A 7555-nucleotide genomic window follows, 5' to 3' on the forward strand; every position below is an offset into this window, starting at 1 on the left:
ATCAGTCTCTGTCAGTACAGGACTGCACACATCTCTTAGAGATCAAGCAAACAAAAAAATTAATAAAGATATGGAAAATATGAGCAACATAATAAATAATCAACGGGCATTATATTTAGAGGACTATACAAAGAAGTCAAGAATATGCATTTTTCTCAGGTATACATGGATAATTTAGGAGAATTGATCATACTGAGGCAAAAAAGTTTATTTCAACAAGTATTTAAAAAACCAGTACAGATGATATTCTCTAACTATATCACAATTAGGTCAGGAAACTTTCCAAACTTACCTAGAAACGCTATACAAGGGTCAGCAAACATTTTCTGGAGAGGGCCAGGAATGAAGTAGAGCACTATTAAAAACTAAATTATAAAATTTTAAGTGAAATAAATTATATTTAAAACAGGTAAAAATACTTGAAACTCATCACTTCTTACTAGTAATGTTATGATATTTTACTATAATCTGTGCGCTCCTGAGGCTCGTTACATCTACTGTACCTGCATGATGGGAATATTACTTTGGTGAATACTTAGGAACTTGCATTCCTAAACAAAAGTTTGTTTTGGGTTGAGTGCTGTCAAGAAGCAAGGTCAATCTGACGACTTGGCACATTAACAATCTTTGTCTAGGAGGAGCAAAGAAGGGCCAGCATTGCCCTTGGTGATGAAGCAATAACCACTCCTGTGAGCTGGGAGAGATGTCTGGTCACTGCTGAGTTACACTATGTCCTTTTCTTTTTGGTCTTGTTCTATCTAGTCACAGTGTGACCTCCTCTGATGTTGATTTGCTGTGAAATGGTTTGTGCTCAGCAGGCAACAGCGTACCAGTTGGTTTTGAAGCCAGTAGGGTGACCAACCATCCCAAATTGGCTAGGACTGAGGACTTACCCGGGACACAGGATTTTCAGTGCTAAAGCTGGGACAGTCCCAGGCAAACTGGGACAGTTGGTTACTCTATAGTTCAGCTACCAACTGTCAGTATTTTTTTCTTTCTCACTAGGTACAATGAGGCTTTGCAAGTACTTGTCAAATCCTCCCCCAGTCACTGGAATGTAGGCATGCAGACACATGCATTCCAACATGCACAGGCATGCATCCACCCCACCATTAACATTTATAAAGGCATTCTCATGAACACACACACTATAAATATATATATACCATACTCACTATACATACCATTATACATACCTGTATCTATCACAAATGCTACATGCATATAAATACATGCATCCAGATAGTCATACAAATACACACACACACCCAAACACAAGCATATACATTTAGGCCATTGAAGAGATGGGGAAACACAGGGGGGACCAGTGGGTAGGCCTGTGTGGATGAAGCTGGGATTAGAAAGGGACATTGAGGCAGGTTATAGAGGAAAGACTTTGAATAGAAAATAATAAGAGTATTGTGATGTCATGAAAAAGCCCTCGATTTAGAACTGGATGATCCTGAGATTCAGTCACAGCTCTGCCACTTCCAAGCTGTGTGACCTAGAGTAACTGACTTAACTTCTCTGTGCTTCAGTTTTCATATCTGTAAAATGAGATGTTGTAGAGATGTAACTAAGTTCCAGAATGTAATTAACAAGTTACATCTGCTGTTATGATAGGCATGTGTGGGGACTAAGGTATCAGAATGAAGCCTTGATCTCCAGCAAGTGGTGTTTTGGGGAAAAAACCTTCAAATAGACCATTGTTATCATCATCCCAATTGAGGCAAGGAAATCAAGGCCCACAGGAGGTAAAAGTGTTGGTCCTAGGGCTGGGTGTAGGCGATGCTTGCTTTGCAGGAAGCGTCTAGCAGGAGACCTGTGTCAGGCTGGGGCCAGGGGTATGGGGCCCAGCTGCTGTCAGGAAGCTCCGCTTGTGAGAGACACGCCTACTCTCAGCTCTACGGAGCAGGAGTAGGTTGCTGTCCTGCAGCATTCCTGAGGACTCTGAGGCTTGATTTGCATATTACAGAGAGCAGGGTCATATTCTGCCAGAAAGCCACTGTTCTGGCCCCTTGGTACCACTTAGTGTCTGCAGTGGACTTAACTTTTACCCTTCGTCTCAGCAGCACATGGGTGCTGACAACCCCAGCTGCTTTTCAGGCTTGGTGACAAGGGTGCTGAGCTGGCAGTAGAAAAATCTGGATTCAAGCCCTAGCTGGCTGCTAACTAGTCATGAGGTCTCAGGACAGTCACTTCCCTTTTCTGAGGCCCGAGTTTGCCCCTCTGTTCACTGATGATAACACCAACCTCAAGCAGTATGGTGAGAATCAAGCCTAAGAACAAATGTGACAGTGCCTCGCTGGGGCTTGGCCCACAGGGAAGACTCACCAAATTTTGGCTGAACACTTGCAGTAAAATTATTAGAGGATGTGCCAAATGTTAAGTGACCTTTGGAAAGTTTCTTAACTTCTCTGGGCGGGTAACCTCCAGCCTCCTTTCCAGCTCTGTTACTCTGTGAACTCTGTGGTCTGAACTGACAGGATGTCTTTCTCTGATTCCTTAAGGGCGCACAGCTAGAGTGTGAAAGGCGTCAAGGCTGGGAACAGACACAAATGAGGATTCCGTCTACCCTAGAGACCCATATGCTTGGCAAGTTGGATGGGAAGAGGCTCTGCTTTGATATCTTGTTGAAGGAAGTAGGTCAGTATGGTGTGTGTTTTGGGTGGCGCGGAGTTCTGCTTGAAAAGAGAACCCGTGGGTCCATCTGGCCATCACAGATGACTGCCTGTCACCCCCCACTGCCTTCCAGACCTCTGTTCTTCACTGAACTACCCACCAATGGCAGGCCAATCGGATCCAGGCCCTGCTCCCCAGGCCCTCTTGTGAGGACCTGCAGGGGACAAACGGTACCACTAAGTCTGTGCAAGGAAATCAGAGCAGCCATGTATGCCTAAAAGGGGTTCTAGGAACAGGGTGGTGTTAAGATTGGCCATGACATAAGGCATGGGTGGCAGGGTGATCTGGTCTTGAGAGACGGGGCAGTTTTCAGGGAGTAGAAAGGAAGGTGGGTATTCCAGCAGTCAAGGCTCTGTTCAGCCCCAGGGCAGGTGGGCTGTGTGGCTCCCTGAGGACGTCTAGCAGGTGAGGCTCTTAAGCAGCTGAGGGTGTCTGAGAACCCAGGTGGAGGAAACCAACCTTGGCCCCGGAACCTCCTATATCTGCTCTATATAGGACATATATCCCATATCCTCTCACATAAACCCCACAGCCACCCTTCCATGTAGGCTTTTTTGTGCTCATTTTACAGATAAGCCAACTGAGACTCAGAAAGACCCAGTGCCGGCAGCACAGTGGGTGAAGGGCAGAGCTTGGCTAGGAAGCTGGGCCCAGGACCCCAGCCCCTCCTCCCAGCCCATCCTCTTGAAAGCTGCTTCCCAGCTTTGAGGAGCAGAGGACTCTGGTAGGAAAGGAAGGACCCTACTTCCAGGAAGAACAGAAAAGTCTTCCCTCCTCCTCCGGGCAGCCTTCCAGTTACTCTCCTGGTCAGAGAGTTCCATGATCCAAACCAACCCTGTGGCTGCTCCATTAGCCTTATCACCACTCCCCATACAGGACAATCTGATTGAATCCTGCTGCCATCAATGAAAAGTCTTTTGTAAAAGGCTATCCACAAACATGAGTCTCTTTGCTTCCTTGCCAGGGAGGGCCCACTCCCTTCCTCAAAGCCTTAAAGGTCAGGACATATGACTTGGGGGAAACTGTCACTTTCACAATGGGGAGAGGCTTAGTCAGGCAGAGTCCTGTTTAGATGTGTCAACAACTAATGATCTCTTGGGCAAAGAAATGGAAGCTGAGCCCTCAGACCGCGTTGGTGAGAAGGGCTGCACCCAGCCGGTCTTGGCCACCAAGAAATAACAAACGGCTACCAGTTATCAAGTGCCCACCCATGGCCACCCTTTGCACACAGTGTTTCTAGTTCTTCCAACAGCTTTGCAAGTAGTTTCTAGTCTTCTCTTCTGGCTACATTTACAGTTTCTTCTTTGCATTATAGAAAGAATATTGAAGTTCAGAAAGTTTATTCTACCCAAGGTCACATAAGTACTAAGCTTACAAAGCCAGGATGCAAACCCAAGTCTGTTTGATTCCAAAACTCTGCCACGCTCCTCTGTGTTTGCTGAATTAATGAATAAATGAATGAATGAATACATGCGTGGATAATGAATGGATGGAATCAGGTTCAGGGACCCAAAGTTTGGAAGTTATCATTAATCTTACCATCTCCTCACATCTCAGTGGCCTCCCCAAAATATTGAGATAGGTGAGAACAGGTTAAAACAAACATCAGAGGAAAGTTTAAATGAGAAAACAGAGAGGCCTGAAAAGAGCTGGGCATATGCATCTAAGGACACAATCAATGGAGTGAAAAGGAAACGTAGAACAGAAGAAAAATATTTCCAATCATACATCTGATAAGGGGTTAATATCCAGAATGTATAAAGACTTCTACAACTCAACAACAACAACCCCATATAATTAAAAAATGGGCAAAGGACTTCAGTACACATTTCTCCAAAAATGATTTACAAATGGCCAGGAAGCATATGAAAATTGCTCAACATCACTAATCATTAGGGAAATGTAAATCAAAATCACAATGACATTATCACCTCACACCCATTAAAATGGCTACTATTTTTAAAAGAAACAAAATAACAATGCTGGCAAGGATGTGGGGAAATTAGAGGGAATCTAAAATGATATAACCCCTATGAAAAACAGTAGGGAGTTTTTCTCAAAAACTAAAAATAGCATTATCATATGATCCAGCAATCCCACTCCTGCGATTCAAAAGAATTGAAATCAGGGTCTTGAAGAGATATGTTCATAGCAGCATTCTTCACAATGGCCAAAAAGTAGAAGCAATTCAAGTGTCCATGGATAAATAAATGTGCTATGTACATAAAATGGAATATTAGCCTTAAAAAGGAAGGGAATTCTGACTCATGCTATATTATGAATGACCCCTGAGCACATTATGCTAAGTGAAATAAGCCTGACAAAAAAAAGACAAATATTGTATGATTTCACTTATAAGGATATCAAGAGTAGTCAAACTCTTAGAAACTAGAATGGGGGTTTCCAGGGGCTTGGAGGTGGGGGTATGGTAACGAGGAGTTATTGTGTAATGGATATAGTTTCAGGTTCGTCAGATCAAAGAGTTCTGGAAATTGGTTGCAAAACAATGTGATGGTACTTAATAATACTGAACTGTACACTTAAAAACGGTTAAGATGGTAAAATTTAGGTTATGTACATTTTATCACAATATTAAAAAAAAGAGCTGGGCATGGAAACTTGGACAAAAAGAGGGGACAGGCTTGATGCTTGGTAATGCAGGGAGGAGGGTCTTGGGCCAATTGCATCTACATGAGCCTCAGGTCCCTTTTAGTATCAGAGCATTCCCTGGATCCCCGTCAGCCCACAGCAGCCAGAGCAGCTGTTGCCTGACCAATGACCCCCATTGTCCTACCTGAAGATCCTGGGAAACAGCTCTAGAACATGCTGGAAGGAGGGCTTGGCAATCTGGCATGAATCTTACAAAATATCATATAGGCTTCCTATCCACCCACCCATCCATCCCTCTACTCATGCATTCTTTCATTCCTTGGGTGTCAGCTCACAAGGCTGAAGAGGTACGCATGGAGTCATGCAGACAGACCCTGCCCGTGGGACTGACAGTCTGGCAGGGGGCATAGCCAGGTGCTTAGGAGCGGGAGCTGCAGTGTGGTATGTGCCACAGGGAGAATATGCCAAAAAGAAGCAAGAGCATGACACACTCCTGGAGACTGTAGGAAATGCAGGCCCAGGAAAATCTGAAAACAGTTGAGTCTGGTCAGGAACAGTGAGAACTGAGGCCAAGAGGAAAGCAAAAATGGGGAACTTGGGGGGTCGTTTAAGCACCATTTGAGCACCTTGCAAGGGGACAGGAACATGTATAACACAAAATAAGCAGAACCAGTTGGAAATGGAGGGGAAAACAAGGACCCCTGGAATCAGATTCTGGGTCCAGGATTCTCAGAGCTACGAGCAAGATGCCCACCCCCTACCCAGTGTGGAACCCCCTCCACCTCTCTCTACCATCCCAGGGCATGCTGGCTACCTGAGGGGGACTTTCACCCAGCTCTGTTCTTCCTTGTGACGGAGGGGGAGGTTCCTTGAAAACAGCCTCAGTATGCCTCCCCAGCCCTGTTCCTGTGGCCCTCTGGCCAGGAGAACATCCCTGCCCTCTTATTCTATCAGCAATTTGACAGCCACCCGACACTGTCTTTTCTCCTCTAGGCGAGCAGTCCCGGGTCTTATAAATCACTGCTGGTGCTCCCAGGTATGTCCAGCCATCCCCGCCTTTCCAGGACCCCCCTCAGGACCTGTTGCCTCAGGGGCCTCTGTCTGAATACCTGCCCCATGTGTCCAGGTCTGAAGGAAGACAGTCACAGCACCTGCCGTGAGCTGATCACAGTCCATAGGGAGCCTGAGAGAAAAAGAACAGCTATTTGCAGCGTTAACTGAAGGAAAGGGAGGCAGGCAAACTGGAGGCTTGAACAAGGCCTGGCAGCATGAGGCCCTGGCCGTGATTGCCGGGCAAGGGGGGAAGTTCTGGTCAGTGGCACATGTGGTTAATCACTGGTGGGGCCTGGCTGCTGGCCATGAGATAGCCCGCCTCTCATGAGGCGGTCCTCAAAAGAGGGTTCCAAGGGTCCCAAGAGCTATGTGGGAAGCCAGGGGGTCTCAGTGAAAGAATAGCCATTTAATTTGGAAACACTGAGTTACGTCCCCATGCCATCACAGAGGCCTAGGATGGGCTGGGCAAAGAGCATGGACATGCTTAGATATGAATCTGGGTTCTCTCCCAGTTACTCACAAGCTGTGTGACCCTGGGCAAGTAACTTCACTGCTCTGAGCCTACATCACAGGGTTGGTGTAGAGAGTTGGGTTAAGTGGGATGCAGGTTATAGACCTAGTAGCTGTTCCTCTGAGGGAGGCGGAGCCCTGCTCCCCTGGTGGCTTTTCCAAAGCCTCAGGCCTCCTCCAAGGTGAGACAGAATCGGGGTATTGTCTTGGGCATCCAAAACTCTCTGTCTAATCCTGTCCCTCCTGACCCTTCTTCACCTTGCCCTGAGCAGGTGGCAGGTTGGCTGTGGAGGACTGGAGGGGCCACAGTCTGGCTGGAGGCATGGGTGTGGCTAGCCTGTCGTCTCTTACTGTAGCTTCCCACCCAGCCTGGGGCCCCAGGAGTCCTGACTTCGACCCACCTCTAGCTCGCTGCCCACCCTGTGGAGGGCACTGGGGGTCATTCTGGCACAGGCCTCACTGGCCCCAGGAGTATCTCATCGGTGGACAACCCATGCCACCCTGTCACGCACCCTGGAAATGTGGTTCTCGGCTCTCAGTCCTGCCCCCACCAGACCGTGTTCCAATCCCACAGAATCTTTTGTTCTCTCAGCTCCACCATGGTTCCGCACCTCTGCTCAGGCTGTGTCTCCTTCCTGAATCATTCTCCCGAATACCCTGACTTCTTACCCTGGCACAGTCAGGTCACCCTGCTCTGAGA

Source organism: Manis pentadactyla, chromosome 4 (assembly GCF_030020395.1).
Source record: "Manis pentadactyla isolate mManPen7 chromosome 4, mManPen7.hap1, whole genome shotgun sequence".
Taxonomy (NCBI): Eukaryota; Metazoa; Chordata; class Mammalia; order Pholidota; family Manidae; genus Manis; species Manis pentadactyla.